Source organism: Lissotriton helveticus, chromosome 3_1, assembly GCF_964261635.1.
Source record: "Lissotriton helveticus chromosome 3_1, aLisHel1.1, whole genome shotgun sequence".
Lineage (NCBI taxonomy): Eukaryota > Metazoa > Chordata > Amphibia > Caudata > Salamandridae > Lissotriton > Lissotriton helveticus.
This window is the reverse complement of record NC_136061.1, coordinates 759001449-759029394: the sequence shown is the minus strand read 5'-3', so window position 1 is coordinate 759029394 and position 27946 is coordinate 759001449. Positions and strand designations below refer to the sequence as shown.

At 44.7% G+C, this 27946-nt stretch overlaps 1 protein-coding gene across 5 annotated transcripts in view; it reads right to left on the bottom strand.

The window, feature by feature from the left end:
- Window positions 1–27946, bottom strand: part of SBF2 (SET binding factor 2) — a 2295537-nt gene that overhangs the window by 751725 nt on the left and 1515866 nt on the right. The gene's annotated exons all lie outside the window — the stretch shown is intronic.

Genomic DNA, 27946 nt, shown 5'->3' with positions numbered 1-27946 from the left:
AACCCCACTTCCGTTACCCTCCCCTCATAGTTCAAAACTTGTACTTCCCTGGGGTAATACCCATAGGGGGACCTTCTAGACAGCTACGCAGTCTCCTCGCTCCCCTTAAGTTCTCCTCCGACGGCGCTGCCGGCCCTATCATGAGGAGGGGGAGCATGCCTTGAACCACAAAAACATGTAAACAATTGAGCCATACTGGAAGGATCTCACCTCGCATCAGCTAGATTGTCCGACCCAGCCTACCAATCCGTAATAGTTCTCTTGGATGTGTGCAGATTACTTTGCTGGAGTCAGTCATTCCAGATCCTCATTTTCATTCATGTCACCATTCCGCTGTGAGGCCTCCAGTCACACTCCACCCCGGTTTGCTCGTTTCAATGTTCAGAGGAAGTCTTCGACTTGCTGGGGAGACGTGAAGAATCGCTGCTTCCCTTGGTGCGTCACTCTGAGTTTTGCTGGGTAGAGGAGTGCGTAATCAATTTGCTCCGATCGCAACTTCCGCTTGACTTCCACAAGCACTGCGGCGCTCTTCTTGCACGATAGGTGTGAAGTCTGGATATATGGAAAAGGTGTTACCATCATAAGTCAACTTCTGCTTGTTTCTCGCAGCTCTGAGGGCTACATCCCTGTCTCTATACTTAAGTAATCGTGCAATTATAGGTCGTGGGGGGCTTCCCGGCACCGGATGTGGACCGAGGGTTCTGTGTGCCCTTTCCACTATGAACTGCGAGGAAAAGGCGTCTTTGCCTATGGACTCCAGCAGTAGTTTTTCTATATAGTCCTCCATTCTACCAGTATTTGTCGATTCTGGTATGCCTATGACGCGTATGTTGTTGCGCCGACTGCGCGCTTCCAAGTCCTCATTTTTTGTGGCTATGACGGGTAGCAGTTTATCTATTCTCGTAAGTTGCACTCTATGGGTTGCAGTGACGTCATCTGATTCTGATATGTGTCCTACCGCCTCCTTAATGCAGTCTTCGTGGCCATCTAGCTTATGTGCAATGGCATCCATCCTAGAGGACATCCGGTCCACCTTGTCCACCACTGTTGCAAATCCTTGCCGCATCTCTTGTAGTATATTGGCCATGTCCAAGGCCTGTGAATTGGCTCCCCCTCCAGCGCGCTCAGCCAAGTCCTGCTCCTGGTCGTCAGCAGTAGATTTGCTTCCCTTTTTGCAGCTTTGAAATTTAGTTTTGGTTGACGAGTGTCGGGCTTCCCCATATTTCAGCAGGAGTGCGACGCCTTCTGCGTATGTATCAGGAGTAATCAAGGCAACCACCAGTCTAGGGTGAAGTGTGAGGGCCAGCCCGAGTCACCACGTGGCCCTTTCGTCGTCAGCAGCTGATCCTGCCCCGTACTCTTGTCGCGTCAGCTTGCTCTGTCCAGTGCTTCTCAGCTGCTCTGACCTCACTGGGTCAGCTACTTGCCCAAGAATGTGTCCCGCTCAAGCATCACCTCATAATCGCCAGCTGCCTTCTCCACCAATGTATGGCGATTCACGGAGCTACTTGAGCCCCTTCCAAAGCCCTGTAGGGCACAACGGCAGCAGGTTGCTAAGTCCGTAAAACCGCAGCAGCGTGCGACATCCAGCACCCACAATATGGTGGGGGGAGTACAAGTGGCGGCCCGGCAGTCACAGTCCCCGTCAAACCACCGCCCAATGCTCTGCCGCTCCAAGGGGGTTTATCGCGCCTGTCGCAGGTCGCTTCAGGTGCTGCGCACCGGCCAGTAAGGGTCTCACTCCTCTTGCACTCTCGTCTCAGCCGGCTATCCACGCACTGCCACTGCCCATCTCCCCTCTCGCCACGGGCATCACACAGACTGTTCCATACCGTAACCGAGGCGTGTAGGGGAAGAACACTGCTCAGTATCTTCGCGAAGCCTGTCTCCACACCTCAGAACGGCTCTCCTGCCAAAGGCGCTTTCCCCGCAGCCGCCGTGGTATGTCCGGCCTCCTCAGTATATTTATTATCCTGCACCGGTGTTCACTAGATCTTCACAGTGGGGGGGGGGGGGACACGCGCCAATCCTCCACCGCTGCGCAATGTGGGCTCCCCAGCTACACAGTCCTCGCCGCCTCCGTCAGTATGTCCGCATCCATCAATCACATCGCAACACCATTATGGCTCTCAGCGAAGTCTCTCGGGCAGTGGCCTCATGGAAACCTGCGCCGCCACCCCCAGCAGTACTATCTCCATAAATGCCTCCTTGGCGTCATGTTGCACGGGCAGTCCGCCTCTGCGCCGTGACTCGGTCGTTAGCGATAACACTAACTCACTGTGTTGTTGCCGGACGTGCGGCCTGGTTGCCTTGTGGTAATCCCAGCCACTGCAGCCGAGTCACAGCTCCATGCAGGTCAGGCGGGCGGCGCGGCTCAGATTTCAGGAGCCCGCTGCTCTGGTTGTCCGCCGCCGATCCTTCCGCACTTCACTCCACTTGTAGCCGCAGGGTAGCGCCACCGATCTCTCAACAATTTAGCCCAATTAGCGCCCAATTGTTCAGGATAAGTTGAGGATATCAGTTCCAGGAAGCAGGAGCCTCACATCAGTGTGGCCATGCTGCTTGCGCGCTCTCTAGCGCCCCCCTCATTGGGGTAAAGTGTGGATTTTTTTGTTAGGGCTCATTTGACCTTTGCTAAGAAAATGTAAGTGATGTCCAAGATTGTTGTTGTGGCCTCAGGATGCATTAATGGTGTATTTTCTACTGAGGCCATTGTCAATGGTGATTAACATCTGAAGGATGAAAGGCTTAGATGGCCATGCTGGGATTCCAGGGCGATCTGCTGATACCAGCTATCAGCAGTGAGGGCTTAACTTATTTCCCTTTTTTTAAAATCATTGTTATCTGTAGCCTCTGCTTTGACTTAAAGAGCACGCTTTAGTGCCCTGACTTCAGAATCCGTTAGAGTCTTTGAACTACCAGCCACCAAGAACCCTTTTTGTATGCGTGTAGTTGACTTAGAAACCTGTGAAGGTGGGCAAAAAATAGTCACTACGAAACACTATTGTCAGGAAAGCACGGCCAACAGGGTGGCTACTGATGTGGCGCTTTCTGTACTGGATGGATGCAGTTGCTGCTTGTTCCAGCAGTCTCTCTCATCTCACCTGGTGGTACCACACGTCCTCCTCATATTTTGAAAGCCCTTGTGTAGCAAACACACCATGGGCCATCTGTTTCTATTGGACAGAAACCATTGAGTGGTGATGCGCTAGCACCTTTTTGGTTGGTACTATCACTTCGTCTGCTTTATCTTCCTTGCAGTTTTCACAGTCATTAGGCTGGTGGACAGCCGGAAAACTGTCACTTTTGAAAAGTTCAATATTATGGAAATGTTCATGTGTATGTTTGTTTAATTTCCAGCTGTTGTTTGGGATTGGTCTGTGTGGAATCCTTGTACACGCATTAGTCTGGTCCTCCTATGACTACTGCCTCCATAGTGTATGATCTTCAGCCTGTTTTTGGTTTCCGCGCCATTGTTCAATTAGGTAGACTAGTATTCTTGGAACATCCCATATTCACGAAAACATCAGAATACATCGGCTCTGCGTGCAGCCATTGGACCTCGATGGAGCGAGTCGATGAGACGAGGTCCATGTGCCATCTCGGGCTCAGCCTAGACTTGTCCAATTGAGATCGATGGTTCAGTGCGCAAACTGGGCTTTTGGCTTCTTCTCACATATTGACCCCACCAGTTGATCCAACTCACAGTAGGGCTTTGGTTCTCATGCACTGGATGATCGTCCTCCTCCAAGCCTCACAGACGCATTGCCTTTAATCCCACCTGTCTGCTCGCCATTTCACTACTGAAGCGTGAAGGAGAGCGCTGTCTAGATATGTGAATTTTACCTGTCTCCAGAAAAAAATTTATTTAGCAATTTTACCACTCTCTCCTTTTCTCATGAAGGCAAAATGTTCCAGTAGAGTTGCAGTCACTTCAGCAGGGTCTCTTATCTGGCAGTCGAGTGCTCGTAAAATTCCTTTGGCACATGATTGCAAAGTCCCTATCTCTATCTTCACGTCACTGGCTCAGATCTGGCAGGAGTCATCACTTTGCACGGGCCAATTTTCTTCTTCTTACTTTCATTTTTATGTTGAGCCTGCAGCAGCGCACATGCCCTGCACAGGCGAGACTTTTAGTAAGGGGCTTTGAAAAGCTCACCAGAGGCTCGTGCGTGTGTGGCCTATTGCTTGCCGTTACCCACACATGCGCCATATGTTTTGAATTATCGTGCCCAGACACAGGTGCGATAATTCAAAACATATGGTCTGGTGCTCGCTCTTGCGCGCGCGCCACTCACTCCATCATCATGGCTCATTAAGCGCATGGCTCGCGGGCACTCTTATAGCGCGCGCACATAGGCTGCGCGCCACTGCTCCTGCTAGTTTATAAGAATAAAGAGTGACCCGTTCAGTTTCTATGTGGTTGAACCGAAGTCTGTGCTCTTTACATGCTGTTTTAATTTAGCATCTCCTAACCTTCATGCTTCCGTCCTCCTCAATCATTTTCTGTCCACTCGCCATGTTGGGAGAGATGGCTCCATTTCATTTTTACCTCTGCCACTGCGACCTTCACATATGTTTTGGAATTGTTAATGAAGCAGCCTAAATATGCAAAGGGAACCCATGGTAATTAATTAATGTCTAAATAAAATAGTTTCCCTCGAATACAGCAGTCTTCAAGCACAACAAATCCATGTTCTATACTCGAACAATGGTGAAAGCTGCAGCGCTGGAAGACTTAATGGCCTGCTTTTCTTGTACGATTTAAGTGCAGAACTTTTCGTTTACATTTTGAGGATGGTATGGTGAGTGACTAGAATGCCTTGCCAAAACACCTGCATAGACACTGCTCATAAATGGATAAACATATTCAAGCAACAGTCTCCTCAAGTGTCCCTTCTGTCGCTCTTCTCCATTGAGGAGCAGAACATGTGGTGCATTTGGACCAGTCAACGCATGTGCTGTGTTTACTTACTTATTGCCTTTTTTAGAAACTTCTGAATGTGGGTTGAATGGGAGTATTTTTCTGTTTTTTCACTTATTTGTCCTACAGACACCACCCCAGACATTAGCTCAGAAATCTGAATAGCAAGTGTAGCATTTGGGATTTTCCTTTTTAAATATTCAGGTTTTTTTTAATCATATATTAAGGATGCATGCAAGGGCAAAAAAAAAAGAAATAGCTCACCTAGCACATGTCAAACATAACTTTTGTTACAAGTCCACTATTCACAGATTAAAAGGGTACGATGGGGAGTGGTACATGCATCATAAGAACAAGCCTTCCTCTGCCATTTCTGATGTGAGATTCATCACCTTCATACTCTTCAGGCGCCAGACTGGATAATCTCTCTCTCTCTCTTTCTCTCTCTCTCTAAATCTCTCTCTCTAAATCTCTCTAAATCACTCTCTCTTTAAATCTATTTTTCTCTCTCTCTCTAAATCTCTGTCTCTCTCTCTCTCTCTCTCTCTCTAAATCAATCTCTAAATCTCTCTCTCTCTCTCTCTCTCTCTGAACCTCTGTAAAACTCTCTCTCTAAATCTATCTCTCTCTCTAAATCTCTCCCTAAATCTCTCTTGCTCTAAATCTCTCTCTCTCTCTCTCGCTCTCTCCCTCTCTCTCTCTCTCTAAATCTCTCTCTCTCTCTCTAAATCTCTTGTTCACTATAAATCTCTATCCCTAAATCTCTCTCTAAATCTCTCTCTCTCTATCTATCTCTCTCTCTCTCTATATATATATATCTCTCTCTAAAGCTCTCGCTCTCTAAATCGCTCTCTCTCTCCCCCCCCCCTCAGCTCCCCCCTCTTCTCAATCTTTCCTCCCCCTGTCGGCATTTTCTCGCTTTCAAACTCATCCAGAATCTTACATTATTTTTCAACTAGCACTTTGAAACCCGCAAGTCCTCTCCCAATCTCTCTCTCTCTCTCTAAATCTCTCAATCTTTCTCCATCTCTCTCTCTAAATCTCTCTCTCTAAATCTCTCTCTAAATCTCTTGCTCTCTCTCTCTAAATTGCTCTCTAAATCTCTCTCTCTCTAAATCTCTCTAAATCTCTTGCTCTCTCTCTAAATATCTCACTCTCTAAATGTCTCACTCTCTAAATCTCTCTCTCTCTAAATCTCTCTCTCTCTAAATCTCTCTCCAGACTCTCCTTGGGCTACAGAAGTTTATGTTCAGTTTTGGCATAGAATGAATAGCCACATGTGTAATGAGTGTACAGTGGGGGTTTAGCTTCCCTTGGCATAGCCATTAGATCTCGCCTTTGGGACCTTATAAGTGTTTAGTTATCCAGCACAATATCCTTGGTGCAACAACATCAACTGTTGCATGGCTAAACACTTATAAGGTCCCAAAGACGAGACCTATTGGCTATGCCAATGCTTGTTTTCACTTAGTTACAGCATTAATATGTGGGGAAAATGCATAAGGACAATTTTCTCCCTGCGTCTAGGCCTCCTCAAAATCATTGCATATCCGGACTCTGCTTCTGTCTGAGTTTTTTGATTCTTGATTAAAATGTTTACTGAGACTTGGAATTAGCCTGATTTGTAATTGAAAGTAAAAGTTTGCAGGTCGAGCACTTTGGTGATAGAGATGAATTTGGAAAGAAAGATTTCAACTTGAAACACTCCCCTCACTGTTTATTGCGCCGTTTACTGCTACCTGGCTCACTGTCATCAGTACTTAGTCCAGTTGATGATGATACACATAACTATTACAAATGGGTGATGGATGTGTAATGAGTGCAAAGTGATATCTGATACCCTAGGGCAAGTTTGCATTGAATGATATGATGATGCTTTCCTGCCTGCAAGATTGCTTATGGTATCTGGTTTGCCAAATAGCTATGGGTTATATATAAGCTGAGTTGCTTATTTTCTGCTGTGACATGATAAAAAACACCTTACTGAGGATTGCAGTCAGCCTATTTTATTGATGTTGTCATTGCACCATTGTGAGACTCATATTGTAAGTTTCCTGGACTCTGCTGACCAGGACAAAAGATATATATATTTGCAGTTTATGTCCCAAACGTACAGGTAGCATACAAGACTGGACTACCCCCGTACAAGTTATCACCAGATCCACTGGGGGGGGGGGGGGGGGGGTTTGCTGGGGGTTATATTGCTTATGGTTTGGAATAATGGCTACACCTCAAATGTCAGCCTATTACAACATGGAGGTCTACTGTATGTCCATGGACTGAATGTCTATGTGGTGTGTGAGCCAGAGTCTCAGGTGCCACTTCTCAGCCACTTCTTACACTAATCATTGTCATAGACATCCTTCCTACTGTCTTCTGTGCTCCTCATCTATAAACTGTTATAATTCTGACAGCTCTCTTCTACCTCTGACATATCATCCCAGTCTCTGACAGAACATCCCAGATCTATCCTCAATTCTAAGCACTTTCAGATCACGTCAAGCTCTAGTACTTTCCTCTCTTTCTACAGCTGCGCAGAGGTGAGCACCGCTATAGTAAGGAGATGAAAGAATGTGAGCACTGGCCGGACAGAATTCATCCTTGGAACTGAATAGCAAAACAGTGAAACCACTGAGACGTTTCCACATCACATTGTTGTGTGCAGAATCGAGCCTGTGCTTTTAATTTTCACATTTGTTGTTTTTGACACACCAAAACGTTTGGCAGGTGCTTTCCAGTGAGAAAATAGCACTTGAATTGAAATTCTGAAGCGTGTACACCTTCAGCTATCTCACTGTAGGAGGGACATTCCCAGTCCCAATTTTGAGAAGTTGAAATGACTATTTATAATACATATGTTTTTTTATGGTTGGCCCTATGTTAGTACTTTTCATAAAAAACACACATCATTGGAGTCTTCAAAACCCCTTCTTCTTCCGAGCCTATGTCACACCAAAAAATCCCCCTTTTTAAACTCTGGCTGTTAGGATTTATAATGTTTAGAGCTGGGTTTCCAGCTATAAAAATGTTTTTTTTTTTGCAAAAGTGATAAATTAAAATACACTTTCTGAAGGTTAGAAGGATATATTCAAACTCTCCTAGACTTCTACTGACAGTATGGGAACCTACAACATCACACACACTTTAAGACTTCTATTGATATTATGAGGACCAGGAAGACACACCCCTGATCTGATTGGTTGCTTTCTGTCCTTAGCAACTGCACTGTCTGTGTGTGTAGAGAGAGAATATTTTTGTGTGTATAGGAGGGCATTCATCACACACACTGTCTGAAAAATAGGAATTATGAAGCCCTCTCCAAAATTTCACTCAGACAGCTGGTGTGCAAACATGTTCTGGTCCTCATAAATATAGATATACAAAACAAACAAACAAACAAACAAACAAACACACACACACACACACACACACACACACACACACACACACACACACACACACACACACACACACACACACACACACACACACACACACACACACACACACACACACACACACACACACACACACACACACACACACACACACACACACACACACACACACACACACACACACACACACACACACACACACACACACACACACACACACACACACACACACACACACACACACACACACACACACACACACACACACACACACACACACACACACACACACACACACACACACACACACACACACACACACACACACACACACACACACACACACACACACACACACACACACACACACACACACACACACACACACACACACACACACACACACACACACACACACACACACACACACACACACACACACACACACACACACACACACACACACACACACACACACACACACACACACACACACACACACACACACACACACACACACACACACACACACACACACACACACACACACACACACACACACACACACACACACACACACACACACACACACACACACACACACACACACACACACACACACACACACACACACACACACACACACACACACACACACACACACACACACACACACACACACACACACACACACACACACACACACACACACACACACACACACACACACACACACACACACACACACACACACACACACACACACACACACACACACACACACACACACACACACACACACACACACACACACACACACACACACACACACACACACACACACACACACACACACACACACACACACACACACACACACACACACACACACACACACACACACACACACACACACACACACACACACACACACACACACACACACACACACACACACACACACACACACACACACACACACACACACACACACACACACACACACACACACACACACACACACACACACACACACACACCTCTCTATTGGTTTTCACTGTGTAAGCATGGCACAATGATAATTTAATGGAAATCAATATTCACTTCAGCCATCCTCCCAACAAGCATAGTGTTGCTTTCATCCTACTCAGGCTTTCATGTCAAATTACATTTTTCTACAGAGCACAATCGCATCATCTAGCACTAGGTCTCTACAAGCAGTTATATGGTGGAGAGGTAAACTGCAAGTTTATCTCGATTTATCTATGCCACTAGTACACAGACCCAACTTCTAGGATTGGGAGCAGAGTCCAAGTGCTTTTCTCAGCAGCACCTCTTTTGGGACAATCATGTATTACTTTCCTTTGCATATAAAAGGAAAGAAACTGCAATTTTTCATAGACTTTGGGGACATGTGGAAAAGCAAAAGGAATTAAACCACTGTTTTTCCTGCTAGAACAAAAGTTAAGTAAAAGAGTATATTTAATAATTTCTGAATTGTTCTGCATCTTTATCCCCTCATTCATATTAAGTGTTGAAGCCTGAGATCACTTTTGCCATGCTGCCTAGCCAGAATGTTCAGGTGCCATCCATGACTTTGGATAGCTTCCCTCCCATTAACGACAAGTGCTTAGCGCAACTGGTCGGTCAAACCAAATCTGGCTCTAGCATAGACCCATGCCCCCCCAAAACCTTAAAAATGGCTCTGCCAGGCATTCAGCCCCAGGTACTGAGTCTACTGAATAACTCACTTAATTCAGGCTATCTGCCGATTCAGATGAAAGAAGCCAGGGTCTCCCCACTTCTGAAGAAAGCAGGAACAGACACGACAGCCGTAAAAAAATTATAGGCCCATTTCGCAGTTGCCTTTTCTAAGCAAGATCTTAGAAAAACACGTTCTCAGCACTCTAGCCGGCCATCTGGAAGAAAACCATCTCCTTCATACCAGGCAGGCTGGGTTCCGGCCCCAACATAGCACAGAATTAGTCATGGCCTCGGTCGCCGATGAGTTGAGAGTCAGGGCAGATAACAAACAGCCCTGTGCCTTGATTCTATTAGACTTATCGGCGGCTTTCGACACGGTCAGCCATACCATCTTGCTGGACCGTGTCGCAAAATTGGGGATGTGTCCAAACAAATTGGAGGTACCCCTGTAGTCTGTGGCAGGGAAGGGGGTATAGCAATAGGAAAAAGTTGGAATCCCTGGCTTTGTGTGATCACTATCACCAATAACCGAGAGTTTTCTAGGTGGGCCAGATCTAGTTTCAGGCAAACAATTGGGGATCACAGGCCAGGTGCTAAAGTGGCTAGAATCCTTCCTGTCTGGTCGAACCCAGAGAGTGCAGCTAGGAGACCAACTGTCTGAGATTCGTGACGTGACCTGGGGAGTGCCCCAGGGGTCGGCGTTATCCCCCCTGCTTTTTAATATCTATCTACAACCACTGGTGGAGGAGCTTATGCATATGAACTGTGAAATTTTTAATTACGCAGATGATACTCAGCTCTTAGTCCGGTTGGACAACACCAAAGAGGCCCAGGAATCAGTGAGGAATTTGCTCTCATTCACAGTCAACTGGATGACTAACAATCTGTTGGAAGTGAATGCTGACAAGACGGAAGTGCTGGTGATTAGCAACAAAGAGGATCCCTGGAGTGACTTGTACTGGCCCCCCGAGCTAGGAACCACTCCGTCTCCTGGCTCTGTGGTAAAAAGCTTGGGGTTAAGGATCGATGCAGACCTCTCAAGTGGCCCCTCAAGTTTCTGCTGTGGTAGGATCCTGCATTGGTGTGTTGAGGCAATTGCGAAAGCTAGTTCCCATCTTATCTGCCTCCACCCTGCAATCGATCGTATCCGCCACAGTCATTTCGAGACTTGATTATTGCAATGCCTTATACCTAGGCCTATCACAGAAGCTGTTGAGGAAGCTGCAGGTAATTCAAAACGATGCGGCCAGGCTGATCCATTCTTTGCCTAGAAACTCGCATGTAACCCCACTGCTTCAGAAGCTGCACTGGCTCCCAGTGAAATTCCGAGTGCAGTTCAAATGTCTCTGTGTGGCCCATAAGGCACTCTTTGGGAAAGCCCCAGACTACATTAAGCAACGTCTAAAGAGGTATATTCCCGGGAGGCTATTGCGCTCAGGAACAACCTCCAACCTGTCTCAACCTAGGTTCAAATTAAAGACCAAAGGAGGCAGGGCCTTGTCTGTGCTCCTTCCACAACTGTGGAACGAGCTTCCACCTACCTTGAAAGAGGAATCGCAGCTTCTACCTTTCAGAAAGAAACTAAAAACTTATCTTTTCAGAAAGGCCTTCATGACATCATAGGAGGTGAAACAACTGAGGTTCTAGGGTCATTAGTGTGTTATGTTCTTTCTGGTAAGCGCTTAGAGACCGGCGGTGATAGGCGCTATACAAGTAATCCCTAACATAACATAACATAACATAACTTTTATTTATCCCGGTAAAAAACACCTATCCAAAGAGCAACGTCTGTCTCTTGAAGCCCTCTTAAAAAACCTCTTTGTACACATTTAGCAGTATGCTCGGACCATCATGGAGCACAGAACCCAGCAACTCAGATGATCCATGGAAATGTTACCTACTTTCTGCAATGATTTTACCTTACTTTACCAAGACAGTGAAGACCTGCTTTTTTCAGTACACAAGAACTCTGTGGGCCACTTACTATTTCGCTTTTTCCTCCTTAAAGAGATTTACATCTCTTATTTTACCGTGCACAGGCAAAAATGCACTGTAATTATGGACATACTTCTTCTCAGCTTGTCTGATCTTGGATCAGTTGATGTCCTCAGTGCATTCTGTGATTCCAGACCCACTATCGAAAGAGAAGTGTGATTCAAGACCTGCTACTGCTGCCACGTGCTGGTGCGTTGGACAGGGTGCTGCTGGTCGACTCTGTGTCTTGGACATACCTCAGCCTATTCTGAGTTGCTGATGCAGGCAAATCCCATCATGGTGTCCTTGATCCTCAGGTTTGTAGCGATGAGGAATTGAAAGCCCATGTTAGGTAGCAAATGCGCCAGCAAATGTGTGGCAAACGGGACGTGTTGTGAAGTGGACGTGTTGTGAAGTTGCCCGCATGGGATGGTGATTTTCATTATGTATGATGTACCTGCACTGAAGTGCTTAGTATTTGGGTGAGAAAACAGACCACATACATGTCTACTAAATATTATTAATTTATAAACAGGGATTTCCTATGTTTCTCAAATACAAAAAGTTAGTGATCTATTGTTAAGGGATTAAAACCCAGCACTTAACTCATACGCAGCACTCATAAATAATCTGACTTCTGGGTTTGGTCCTTGTTTCCCTCCCCGACAATTAACTCATCATCTCACACCCACCAGAACTGATCTTCCTTTATGGACCCCAATACAGCTTGTGCCCCATATCAGTGTCTTCTGACTCATAGGCATACTCGTACTTCAACTGGGTAAGCTCAAGTTGAACCGAAATGATGTTGGTTAAAAATCCATGACAGGCAAACTGCCAGTTGAGTAAGTCGCTGCTTCATATGCTCACTATAGCATGCCTTGGTCTTTGAGTGTAAAAGCAGATAGTGAGCTTTTAGACATATGTATTGTCAAGGTCTGGAGTAAAACATGTTCCTTTCGTCTTGTCTGTAGCAAGTGGAAATATTTCCAGAAGCAGCAGAGCTTTCCCCAAGTCAAAACTCCTTCATTTATAGGGTCTATAATGTTCCTAAATCGGACAGGTAACTAAAAAGACAGCTTACTACATACGGAACAAGCCAAGGGGCGGGGTGCAATGAGGGGATCTACCCTTTTGAAAGCATAACTGGTGTGCATCTTGGTTAATCGTTTTCACTGAGAAGCTAAAATGGAAGAGTTGCATTTGTGCACCTCTGATGTCAGATATAACCAGAAATCAATCTTTCGCTGCAAAGAATTCATATTTTCAATTTTCAGGGTGTTGATTACATTTTAATTGCCAACAGGTTATAAATACTCTTTCCTTAATGACATTTTCTGAAATAAATCTAGTTTGTCAACCCTTGACCAGGGGAGTAGCTAGAAAAATAAAATACCCCCACCTTCAACCACAAGTCACTAAGTGAGTGAGCAGTTTTTCTTCCCCTCTTTATATCAAGCCTTCCTTTTCTTAATCCTTTGTTCCATATTTCTTTCCTTAGCCTCATCCTTCCATACTATTTTTCTGCGTTCCTTTTTCTTTTTCCCTTCTTTCATTGTTTTGTTTCTTCTTACTGTTTTTCTTGAACCCCTTTTCCTTAGTTCCTTCCATCTTTCTAGTCTATCCTATTATTTCCTACTTTACATTTTCCTTTCAGTCTTCCCATATCTTTTTGCCTTTTTTCCATCCTGCTTGCTTTGTTCTTGGCATGCTTTGTTCTTTGCCCCCTTACTTCATTTGCCTCTTCAGTTTTTTCTTTTCCATTTGAACCCTTTCCCAGTCCATCCTGTTTGGCGTCTTTGCCTCCTCCATGCCTTCGTGCGTCTTTGCCTCATCTGTGTCCCATCAAACAGGCATTTCACCTGCAGTATTTATTAGCTTCAAAACCTGTCCTGAGATCTTCCAGTCACATATGTATAGCTAATGGTATTGTATAGCAAAGCAAATAGCTTTAACTTAATCAAAGACGAGACCTATTGCATTTTCAATGCTTGTTTTTTATTACACTGTTTTTATCGGGCAATTGTACAATGAGCAGTAAAACTGCTAAACGGAAAACAGAAAATAATTTTGCATATGTCTTAAAAAAAAAAAATTAAGTGAAGAGCTGTGTTCCGCCATCTCACATATGCGGAGATATTATTGTTTTGTATCGATATCAGAAGAATCCCGTGGTGAAAAGCTATGAGATTACACTTTTGTAGGGTCTGTGCGCTATAACAGTTGAAGAAACAACTTGATGGCAAGGTTATAGGTGTTTATTCTTACTTGCTTCACAAACATTGTGAAGCAAATTGGCATCAAAGGACGTGTCAAAATTCACAACTCTGAGTGTGCATGTATATGGGCGCGGCTAAACTTGTAAACAGAAGCGGCAGCCGGTGCTGTAGCCTGACACTGCCGGCCCAGAACATCACCAGGGCTACCGACCCGGTATTTAAATAGGAAAGACACAACACAGAATATTCGAGCGGTTTTTCATGAATATAACGCGGGTGTGAGGACGATCATTACCACTGATTCCTGGTAAGGAGGGGGATACTTAGACCTAAGGAATAGATTTAGAACTATTTTCATTGGGGAATGTAGAGCGCTAACAAAGAGGACCTTTTTGTCATGTTTTCCTCTATAGTGAGCAAAGATTTAATAAAATCTGGAGGGCATAAGAATTAGAAAACCACACCCGGCGCCAGAAGCTGTTTGGACTTAGGTAAGGCTTGGTTGCTTTAAAGAGTCTTTATGCATATGTAACCTCAACCTCTATATTGACCCGAGTCCCCTTTCCCCCAATATAGAGAGCTTTGAGGAGCAAGTGTATAACATTTAGGATTAAGGAAATAATCCCTTCTGCAGCCTTTCAAAGTGAAAATTACATGGTGGAGAAGAAGATTCCATATTTGGGTGCCCTTGAAGTAGGTATATTATAACCAATAGATGATATAATACATTAAGAAAAGCTAAATATTCGTAGATGACAAGAAGCCCACAATCTGTTTTCCCCCAGATGATGTGAAGGGACATCGCATACGGGAAGTTTCATATCCACAAAAGTAACCACATTGGCAACAAGGCAGATTAAGATTTTAAGAATTTAAGGTAATTTTTTGAGATTAGTCTACAACACAGCACATAACATTAGTGGCACAAAGAATAGAGCAATAATATAAATCTAATTACCTTGTAGGAATAACTTTAAGACATGGTGATTGTATAGACCAGATATGCGGAACATGACTAATGCAAGGAAGTAATATGCGATAAGGTAAATGAACAACCTATTTCAATAGTGCCCTTGGAGATATGGCTAACACAAATCTTACAATGGTCCCCAATGGCTGAGGCAGGTTTTTTCGCCTCTGCCGGTATGCACCAATAAGGGGTATCTACCTGATGGTGTCCAGCCAGGTTGACATATGTATATATATTTTCTCGTAAGCAGCCTGGGGTTAACAAGGAGAGGGGGATTTTGTATTCAAAAGCAACAGAGCCCATATATCAGAATTGGAACAATAAAACTGCATGTGTTTAAGTAGCCACATTTAAAATAAGGCAATGAATGCCTAGAAAATGTGATGCCTGCAAATTAGGAAAGCAGACCCTATGCAACTAGTGAGAGAATGAGTAGAAGATTATGCCTTGAGACAAAGTAAATGTATAGCAAATGTACAGGCTATAAGAATCTGCCTGCAAATGCATTTTGATAAAACCATAACATCCAGAAAAAGAATTGTATTGTATTAGACATTACTAATGTGCCATTCATGCAAAAGCGTAGAAAGAAAAACAATTCCCAACAGGTATCAGTTGAAGGCAGTTAAATGATGTATGTATTCAGCATTACATTAACAAGAAACAAGGAGGCTCATATAGTTTTAAAAGCTTGTTATTCACCAATTTTGAAGAAGGATGTTTCACATGGAAATACAGTTAAATCAGCACTGTACAGAAGGAATCATGTGACAACCCGATGGCACTTGGTGAATGGTGATATATACAATTTGTGAAAGGTGAAGTGGCAAGTGCTGAACGTGTACAGCGTGAACGGCGCACAGTGACAATGAAATTATACAGTGAAGGCTCCGCAGGATTAAGTATTAGTCACTTAAAACATGGAATAAACAATTTTACAGGAGCCAAAAATGTTAAATGCGCCATGAGATTGCGCTGCGATGTCGACGGCGTTTCGATCCCCTTGGGTCGGGATCGTCATCAGGACAGGGTTGTCGAGTTACGAGCAGTGCTGTTGGGAGAAAGGTTGAATCAGGAAGGGAAAAGGAAGGATGGCGAAGGGAGGGGAGGGGAGGGGGATTGGGTGAGGAGAGAAGAAGCGAAACACGCCCATAGGACGGGGCTGAGCAAAACCATGCCAGGGCAAGGGGTGTGAGGACTAAGTGAGTAGTGATTAATAAGGGTGGTCTAGGGTGCGTCGTGGTTCGCGAAATGACAGGGGGATAGGCGACGAAGTAAAGGGGTGTGTGGGAGGAGTGTTTTGAATGGGGGGGTATTTTACGCATGTGGGAGAAGTGGCAAGGGGGGTGGCAGTGAACATATGGTGATAACGGGAAGGTGGGTGCTGGGGATAATGTGGGTAATTGTGCTACAACATACTTGTGCACGCAAGACCAATTGCGTGGTATCTGGGTACCCTGGTGGAGGCAGCTGCGTCTAAGAGAGAAAAAAGGGACCGTCATGACCCAAGATTGGGACGATGAAGTCACAGGCTAATATCTACATATATCAATTTACCTGCAACGGTATGGTGTCGCCGTGGGCAGTGGTAGCGTGGCAGCACCTATGAAAAAACAGGCCCCGAGTTAGAGCTCAACGAGATAGCAGGAGGTGTGGAGGGTGTAAGGGAGCAGGCTCGTATGGAGCGGTAGCCCGACGGGAGCGGTAACTGGCGTGCTCCTTGTCTGGCGTGCTGCGGGACAACATAATCATAAGTACCTGAATAAATCAAGGTGGCCGGCGGCGATAAGGGCTCAGGCGATTCGGGCGACTGGCTGTGAATGCAAGCAGCTCCGTGAGCCCGGAAGGGTTCGGACCTAGTATATTATCCGCGATAGGGCGGTGGGCTGGGTGGAAGGCGTGTCCGGGGGCGGTGGGGGGGCGGGACAGGGGGGTGGCTTGCGGTGTTGTCAGGGTAACGTAGGAAAACAGGAAGAATTGAGGACGGATCAGGACTGGCGTGCTCAAGGCATCGTAGGAAGCCGAATGAGTAGCGAATCGAGGGCACATTGAAAAACATTAGAAAACAGGCATTAAGACATTACTCATGCATTGTTCAATCGGTCAGTTGAATTACATGTTTACAGTTAAAAGGGAGCGAAAGACATATATGTTGTGTCAGCATTGTAGTACATGAGTGGAGCACGTAAAACATATATGTAATTAAGGCAACTATCAGTTGTGATGAATCACAGTAGAATTTAACTGAATAGAATGCATGTGTAAACATATTGGCTAAGAATGCATAGAGAACATATGCCAAGTTGCATGTGGTATGAGGCAGTATGATGGGGAGGAAACAGCTACAGGGAGTGTCTCAAGGCACAGAGATTTAGAAGGCCCAAGGAGGGAGGGCTCGGATTTCAGGATAAGGGTATTTAGACAGTGATGGTACTGTTCCACTCATCAAGAGTATTAAGGCCATGGTTGACGGAGTCAACGAGTGAAATCCATTTGCATTCAGCTCTGTTTAGCAAATTGGACATACTGCCGCCTCTGATAGGCAGTTTATGTTTCTCAATGACCATCCATCTTAGGTCTGTGTCAAGATGTTGTTTTTCGAGAAAGTGTGAGACCAGGGGGGCGGTCAACACTTTGCAGTTAATTCTGCTTCTATGCTTGGATGATGCGCTGCTTAACCAAATGGGTGGTCTGGCCGATATAACAGAGGTCACATGGGCAGCGGATCGCATAGATCACATTCTGGGTCTTGCAGTTGGAGTGATGGTTGAGTTTGTGTGTGAGGCCGTTGTAGATGAATTCTTTTGTGTTGAAGGTGAGGTCAGGGCTGAATGTGGAGACAAATGGAATTCTGGTCAGCGTTTTTTGGTTGTTATTCGGGGACAGTAGATCTTCACGATGGTTGTACCAGGAGCGCTTTTTCGCTCTTGTAACTAGTCGTCGTGGGTAACCTCTGTTGATAAGTTTGGTAACCAATACGTCTGCCTCCCTGAAATAGTCTTTGCGCCATTTGCAGTTGCGGCGGATCCGCAAGAATTGGCCATATGGTAGTCCGTCTCGCAGGCCTCTGGGATGGTAGCTGGAATAGTGTAGCAATGTATTTCGCTCCGTAGGTTTTCGGTAGAGGGATGTACCGAGGGAACCATCTTCTGCATGGATTATCACATCCAGGAAGGGTAAGTTGTTGGTCTTGTATTCACTTGTGAATTTTAGCTGTTCCTGTGCATTGTTGAGCCAGTCGATAAAGGGTAAAAGGGTATCTGGAGACCCATTCCAGATTAAGAGAATGCCATCTATGTACCGTCGCCACAGATCGATCTGTGGTCGGTACGGGTTGATGGGGTTCAGGATAAGTGATTGTTCCATGTCGTGGACAAAAAGAATGGCAAAGTTGGGGGCGAAGCAAGCGCCCATTGAGACACCCTTTATTTGAAAATAGAACGTGTCTTTATACAAAAAGTAATTATTTTGTAGTGCAATTCGAAGTAGATCCATGATGAAATCAGTTGGGATTTTTGTTGGTTGGGGTCTGGAAAGCAGGATGTTTTTGATAATTTCGAGTCCTTCCTGGTGAGGGATGTTCGTATAAAGTGACTCGATGTCCAGGCTGGCTAGAAGCTGAGTGGTCGTATCAAAAGCCTTGTCTTCTATGGTATTGATGAGGTCCATTGTGTCTCGTATAAAGGTGTCAGTGGTCGGTACAAATTCCTTGATGATGGCATCTATGTACTTTCCCAGTGGTTCCAGTATAGACCCGCAACCAGAGACTATGGGTCGTCCAGGAGGATTCGTGGTGTCCTTATGAATTTTCGGAAGGACGTAAAGAACAGGTGTCCTGGGGTGTGGGTTGTTCAGGTATTCGAATTCCTTTTTGGTGATGATGTCAAGATCCTTGGCCAAGGACGTGGTTGATAGAATCTTTTCTCTAATGTCGTTCAGAGGATCCCTGGACCCCCCCCTTCAAAACACTCCTCCCACACACCCCTTTACTTCGTCGCCTATCCCCCTGTCATTTCGCGAACCATGACGCGCCCTAGACCACCCTTATTAATCACTACTCACTTAGTCCTCACACCCCTTGCCCTGGCATGGTTTTGCTCAGCCCCGTCCTATGGGCGTGTTTCGCTTCTTCTCTCCTCACCCAATCCCCCCCCTCCCTTCGCCATCCTTCCTTTTCCCTTCCTGATTCAACCTTTCTCCCAACAGCACTGCTCGTAACTCGACAACCCTGTCCTGATGACGATCCCGACCCAAGGGGATCGAAACGCCGTCGACATCGCAGCGCAATCTCATGGTGCATTTAACGTTTTTGGCTCCTGTAAAATTGTTTATTCCATGTTTTAAGTGACTAATACTGAATCCTGCGGAGCCTTCACTGTATAATTTCATTGTCACTGTGCGATGTTCACGCTGTACACGTTCAGCACTTGCCACTTCACCTTTCACAAATTGTATATATCACCATTCACCAAGTGCCATCGGGTTGTCACATGATTCCTTCTGTACAGTGCTGATTTAACTGTATTTCCATGTGAAACATCCTTCTTCAAAATTGGTGAATAACAAGCTTTTAAAACTATATGAGCCTCCTTGTTTCTTGTTAATGTAATGCTGAATGCATACATCACTTAACTGCCTTCAACTGATACCTGTTGGGAATTGTTTTTCTTTCTACTCCACACCCATCCCAACGTGGTTTATGGGTTTACTCCTGTTATTCTTATACACATTCATGCAAAAAACACTCATGCAAATATGTTTATCTGCAGGAAATTATCGAAAGTGGCAACCAACCAGTGCCCTTTATAAGAGAGACTTATCAATTTGTCTTGACAAAGATGGTCTATCCTTTTTAAAACCATCGAAACGCGTCGACGCATACATCCACACAATCAAGGGACATAGCCTATTCTGCAGACATGAAAAATTAAGTGTGTCCAGGATTAGTTTGAAAATCTGTTTTTCCCCTGATGTGTATACTTATGACAAATAGTAGTGTCTGTTGTTTGTCTCTCTTTTGATGATACAGTGTATATGAAGGTTTTTATATTATGTTTGTAATAGATTGATAAAATATATATGGATACAAATGTGATGGTATTGAACAATTATTAATGGGATTGTAATAAGCTGTTTTTAGAATTTGTAATACCTAGAATGTTGTTTTTAATCAAAAAATAAAAAGAAATCATAGAACTCATCAAATGTGTATTTCATAGTGTTAGAGGCTAATCCGAATATATGGGCTAATATTGGTGTAAGTAGTACACCAAGTAGTTGATCCAAGTGTGTCCACCAAGGGATCTTCCCCCTTTTTTCGCTGAGCAGGGGATCCTGAGGATGGTTGCGGCATACTTTGCACCCACAATCTCTAGAACAGCCGACAACACACTGCACGACTACCTCACACCGGACTAGTTATATATGCGGCTTTATTCTGGTAACCGTCCATTAATCACTAATGGAAAAGACACTTTCCATCAGCTTCTATCAAGTGTCTGTTTCAACTCTGCGTGACAAAGCCCTCCGGGTCTAGAAGCAGTAGCATCCGGGATGGCGCAAGCTGAGTTGAGGGATCGAGGAACCGCTCTAGTCTGCTCACCGCTCAACAGTTGAGAAGGGATTGACAGGCAACATCTCCGGTAGTCTTGCCTTTTGTTCCCCTTCTCAGCCGCTTTACTATAGGCAGTTAGTCAGTGACGTAGGGTGGCCCGTTCTTCTGTTGCGAAAGACGTCACTTTCGGTTATAAATCCATCTCAAGAGACGTGTGTGTTGCCATGACAATACAAAGCTTTTTGGCACAAGATGGCGTTGTACTGTCCACTGTCCGTACATATGTATGCGTGCATGTTAGCTTGGGCTGAAAGGCGACAGCAGCCATCTTTGTCCATCCATAAGTGTGCAGGGAAAGCTTTGGACGAATCGATCGCAAAAGGCACTCGCATGGCGAGAGCATCGCATGTGCGCTGCTACCGCCAAGCAAGACCTAAAAACCTGTCCTGGTGGCAACCCCACTGACACAGATATGGGGGGGCTTACTATCCCAACGCCAAGAAGCCATAGAATTAATCTGGGCATAGATTGACATGTGATTACTGAGAATCACAGTCTGGTTCAAGGCGAAATGCACATCAAAGAGCTCTGCGCTCAGTTGTCTCTCTGCAGGACTGCCGATATCCTGCTGGAATTGCTGGTGCTCTTCATATTTTCAAATTCATTTACAGGAACAAAAATGAAAAAAGAGGTTTATGTATTTGTTTCCTCCGGCTCAGTACTCTAGAAAATCTTTGGCAATAGGTTAAAGACTACAATAGTCTCATCAATCCTCATTTCAAGATTGCAAAAGTATCCAGTCTTGCTTTCTAAAATGTAAAGTCTAACCAGTATTTTTATTTAAGGGGTTATAAAACGTAAATAAAGGAGCCACCGTCTGAAAATACCTTTTCCTTATCAGATGGAGCCAGGCAGCCATCCCGGGACAAAGCCCCTTAGTGGCAGAGAGTGTGCATTACCTGTGCTATTGTGACTAAAAAAAGTCCTAAATACTGAAGACTTTTAAGACAAGCATTTACAATGCAACGGTCTCGCCTTTGCAAACGTTAGAGCTATTGGCATTGTAAATGACAAATGTTTTATTTATGTGTTGGTTTTGAAAACAGATAAATAAATGGCATTGTCATTTACAAATGCAATAGCTGAGCATTGATGTGCGCGTGCTCACACTGCTCACTTCTCATTAGTGGAGAAGTTACGGCATGAGGTCATGCCAGGTGAGTGTTGTAAGGGAAGGGGAATCCTTTAAAGAGTTATTTTCTCTCTGGATTTCCCTTCTCTTTTTGAAACTAAGGAGCAGCAACATTGTCTTGGTCATTGTCTTGGTGTCACCAGGGCTTTAAGTCGAAGCTTTTCCAATATTATATGCAACCCATAGTTGCTGCTTATTTATCTTATGCAACTAACAACTATTGACAAAGTTAATAGTCTCTACTTGTTGTAGATATGTTAATTTTAACATATATGTGGATGTAATGAAAGAAACAGCAAAATACAGGCCGGGCGGCACACTATACTATTAAGCACAAACTTTTAGTTTACAAGTTTTTAAGCCACGCCCTTAATTATATTGGCCACGCCCTTTTGAGAGACCCCCAGTTTTTTTCATGCCACTTAAAGCTCAGCCTACACGATTTACTTCTTGCCCCCAACCCCCAGAGAAGGCTATTTCTCTGCTCGGATTACTTCGTCCAACCGTCACACGCTGCTGCCCTCACGCCCGTACCTGCACATTCCTCTGGGTTCTTCTCCTCAGTGTGACCGCTCGCCGGTATGATCTCTGTGTTTCGGGCAGACCGGCCTCTGATGGGAGGGTCCAGCTTCTTACACAACCCAAAAGTGAAGTCCATCAAAGCCCTCCACAACGGCCACAACCCTATCTATAGGTGGCACTCTGATCGCCACGGCAAAGGGGCTGCTGGCGTCTGAGGTCACAGAGCTAGAGAACACAGCAGGGCAGAGATGTCACGACGACTGAGGTCGTGGGCCGCGCTGACGTCAAGGCCAGCCCGTCGAAGATCAAACCGTGCAGTCGAGTTGGCCAGCTGTGACGGGAATGGGCCTCTTTGCACGTCCTACGTCGACCCCTCTTCTCATCAGTCAGCTGACAGACTGGTTAGGGCTATATGACCTATCAGCAAATATGTCCTGCCATGACATTTGCATACTAATGGATATTTGCATCAAATTGTACTACCATCATTGAAAACCCCTTCTCAACGTGATTTGGTGCTGGTGAGGTATTTGGTAAAAGGATGTCTCTCTTTTAACAAAAGTTAAAAGCTCGACCAGGTTTGACCCTATCATGGGACTAGCTCCACTATTATTATGGCAAACGTATAGAATTAAAAATACCCAAACTCAACTGGGCATTCCCTAACTTGTGTTCCAGAATGTAAATTGCTGTGTGGTGCTTTACTGTATGGTACAAGTGCGGCACCCGCGGACATTTTAAAAGTAAACCGCGGGTGCCGCGATTATCCCAAAATGAAAAATAGAAAAAACATCTATTTCTTTCATTTTGGTATAATCGCGGCACCCGCGGTTTACTTTTAAAATGTTACAAGTAAAGCGCCGGTGCCACGATTATAGTATAGTAGATTATAGTTATAGTAGTGTCCTTGAATTGCCCCGCGGCAGAGACTCGCCAGTGTGAGGCCAGCTCTGATCTCCTAGGAAAAAAGGGGGGTTGTGCCCAAATTACCCTCATGTACATGAGCACATGACATCAAAAAGATGTACACAAATACAAAGAAGCACAGAGGGATCGATTCAGTATTTATTTGTAATCAAGGTTAAATTAAAAGCCTTGATATATCCAAAAATGAATTTTATAAAGTAATGAATACACAAATTATAGTCACATATATAGCTATATTAAACAACTAGGTGGAGCACATAAAACAAGCAACAAATGATTATATACAACGAGAGTACCTTCACTTGTACTCAATCTTTCCATATAATACAATATACAACATATACATCACATATACATATTTACACACGAATTTCACAACAACACAGCCCTACAAAAAAATAAGGACAAAAACATTTTGTACACAAAAAACACATATATCTATGTGCGCATTCCTATGTTTCAATGCTACACTTCCAGGTAGTCCTATGTAACAGCGCCTGAGGAAACTAATTGCCCCAAAATAATTATTTAAACCGGCGCTTATGCTACAGTTTAGCAAAAATTAACAATTGAAACGGACTCCTCCACAGAATGTCGACGCAGTCGCGGTCGCGTTTCAGCCACACGTATCTATGGGCTTCCTCAGGACAGAAGGGCCAAATTACACTAAAATATAATGAACATTATTTACAATATATACACAACAAACAGTTCTGCCCAAAGCACACTATCCCATCGGTTACTAATGTAGTGCCTTGAAACCAAGAGCAGGAGGGAAAAGTAGAGAGAAAGAAGAAAAGGGGAAAGAGGGGAGAAGGAAAAAGAGCATGAAAGGGGTTAAGAAAAAGAAGAGGAGAAAAGAAAACCTCAAACAAAAAATGCGTGCAGCTGGCTGTCCAATCACATTGTTGCGAAGGATTGAAAAGGGGGGGCTCTTCTAATTAAAGCATATTATTCTTGAACTCAGTCAGTCACTGAGAGCCTACCTGCAGGAGAGAATAGAAAGGCCGGCCCCTGGGAAGTGCCCGCGCCAACACTGACACATGGAAACCAGTGGTTTGGGCATCAGCCTCGCGAGAGCTGTTTGCATCCGAGATTGGGGGTTAGGAGATTAGGGGAGGTGGTCACCCTTACAGTGAACACGTTTATTTGGCATTTCTGAGCGTCCCACGAAACAATGACACTGTCTGTGCACTTGTGGGCATAGAAAACAGGTCAGGGGCGTTGTAGATGTAGGCATTGGTGCTCGGAGAGTAGTAAAGAAGACACAGCAACACGTTTCGGCTGCCTTTAAAACTATTGGAGCTGCAGTCGAGGGGTCACCCCCTTGCTGGCCAGGAAGAGCTGACCGTCTCAGAAGCTCCCACTTGAACAACATGGAGCCTCAAGGCGCTTCCATTCCAATCCAGTGCAGGAGACTTAAGCCATTATAACACGTCCACTTCCATAAATCAACACAAAACAATGATTCAACCATCTATAAACGTACTCAAATAAACGAGATAAATCTAAGCATGTGGTAATATAAAATGTTACAACTATTTAAAAAGCGTCTAAGGTCACCCCAAACACTGGCTCCATTCCAGTCCATGAGTCATAAGCCATGATAGCAGAGAGCTTTCTACAGAGATGAGACACGCACCAGACCTAACAATGTCCAGGTGAGTGCCAGTAACGGTGACAAACAGGTGCCAAGGTGTGGGTTGGTGAGAGGCAGAGGTGGTGAGATATGCAGCTGGCGCGGTATGGCGGTGGCGGGGTGAGATCTGGCCAGATGTGCTGGAGAGAGAATACAGAGGTGCCAAACAGAGAATTAGATATAAATAACAGGACAACAGGTGGTACAGGTATGAAATTTGGATTATCTCACTATAACGTGCCTTCCTGGACCTACCCTGCAGGCCCCTGATGTAAACAAAACAGCTGTGTGTGGATCGGCATCGGATGCCAGTGCAGGGCTGCCTCCCACACCCAGTGCCCAGGGTATGTTGGGCAGATTTTAAGGCCAGTGCTGTGCTCTAAAGTCTGGAGGGATTGACTGTTCCGGGGTCAGGCAAGGTCATGGCCTGCTGATGGAGCCGCCAGAATCCGAGGGGCTTCCTACAAGAGGCCTGTTCCCGGATGTCATATCGATGACACAGTCTATGTTTGCTGTAACCTGAACACTCAAAAAAACTGACGGTATCCTGGCCTCGCGCCTTCTCCACCCAGGGCCAGTGCTGACGGGGGAGAACCCTGACATGTTAAGGGTGCTTTGTATGTCAGAGAGACCCCTCCGGGAGCAAGGAGGCCAGTCTGTCGGCCAGCGGCATTCCCTCCACCGACCACCAAACTGGAAAGGTTCCCAGCTGTACTCGGCGAGCAGCAGGCCCTCGAACTCGGGCGCCACTGCACCTGCTGCACCGTTAATAGCTGTGTCCCGGAAATACCCAAAAAGTTTACGGAATGTTTCATTTTGATGGAATGTTGCACAGTGGGAGGGGGGATTAAACACTCCGGGGTGTATGAGAGTCAATACTGTTTCTTGGAGGATTCTTACTCCCTCCATACCTTTACCTAGAATCGAAGGGTGGGCACATTCAAACTCTTGTTTGACCCTCTTGCATTGTACACAAAACATACTGTTCAGTGTTGCTGGAATGAAATACTGGCAGTGGCCTCCTTTCAAAGCATGTCTTCTTTCTTGAGGTTTTGGGCATGGCTGGACGGAAGGAGTGGGTGATTTCAATGACGAGCAGCACAGGGGCACCAGATATTAACAACCTATCTTGTAACATTTTAAAAGTAAACCACGGGTGCCGCGATTATCCCGAAATGAAAGAAATAGAAAAAACATCTATTTCTTTCATTGTGGTATAACCGCGGCTTACTTTTAAAATGTTACAAGTAAAGTGCCGGTGCCACGATTATACCAAAATGAAAGAAATAGATGTTTTTTCTATTTCTTTCATTTTGGTATAATCATGGCACCCGCGCTTTACTTGTAACATTTTAAAAGTAAAGCGCGGGTGCCGCGATTATACCAAAATGAAAGAAATAGAAAAAACATCTATTTCTTTCATTTTGGTATAATCGTGGCACCGGCACTTTACTTGTAACATTTTAAAAGTAAGCCGCGGTTATACCACAATGAAAGAAATAGATGTTTTTTCTATTTCTTTCATTTCGGGATAATCGCGGCACCCCCGCTTTACTTGTAACATTTTAAAAGTAAAGCGCGGGTGCCGCGATCATACTAACATGAAAGAAATTTCTCTTTTAGCCCCGTCCCTTTGAGACTGGGTGCCCTGACTTCCTGCTGTGGTAAAAGGTTCCTTATCTTCTTTATGGAGCAATCTGGACCCATGAAGAAGATAAGAAACCTTTTACGCCAGCAGGAAGTCAAGGAACCCAGTCTGAAAAGGACGGGGCTTAAGGAGAAAGAAGAACGTCACTGGGACCTCTTCTCCAATGGCTGGCCACCGTTTAGAATGAACGGTGACGCCAGCCAATGGAAAAGAGGGGCGGGGCGGGGCTCAACCTCGCTAGTGAAAATCCCTCTATGTCATTAAATCTCGCCAGCTCGACTGCGCATGTGCGCAGTCTTTCGCAGGCCGAGACCTAATAAAAGGAAAAAGTCCAGACTGACCCGAAAATCACAAGGGTACATCACCTTAAAGAAGGCCCGCGTGACACTGTAGCCTTGAGTTTAAGAAGCAAATAAGTCAACATATTTCTTTCAAAATGTTATGGTGTACGTAGGTTTCCTTGACAGGTGACATTGCAGGCCAGACCAAAAACACTAATTTTACTTTTAAATCCTGAGCAAAATGTATGGCGAAAGCCGCAGCTGATAACACAAGACAGGTTACAGAATAATCTTATAGCATGAAAATGGTATTAGAAATTGATTTTAAAATGATGCCAGGATCTCCACTGGGTGTAAATATTGTAAAAAGCTTCAGTACAAGCAAATGGCATTTAGGTAATGACATTTTTGGAAGGTAGACAAGTGAACTATCCTGGAACGTACAACCTGTTTACTTTGTAAAGTATATTCCTTTTCTCGTGGACCATTTTTTTATATTTCTTATGGCATTTAAACAATAGCCAGTTTAACAAAAAAAAAATCGTAAAACCTGGGTTAGTTTGGGTGTCAAATGGTCGTCAGCCAAACTAGACACAACCAATATAAGAAATACCTTTTGGATTTACCAATGTTTTTAAGCCATGCTATACAGAATCACAAGTGCTGTGCCATATGGCTAAAAAACACGTTATAATGTGCATGCCTACAAAAGGCAGGCCTTTTTTTTTTATTTGACTGATATATGAGGGATCAGTACATTTAGAAAAAGTAATGTGAAAGCGCACTTTTAAAATATAGAGCATTTTAAAGGAGTTTTAAATTGGTTGCGGGATGTGGAGTGAGATGGGAAAACAACACCACACCCGGCGGGGGTTAAACTGTATAGCGGGTGGGGGGCTAAGCAACACAAGGGAGAGAACAGGGAGGAAAGAAAGCAACATGTGGCACTTTGGAGCAAAACACACAGCGCGAGAGAGAGCAACTTGAGTGCAGA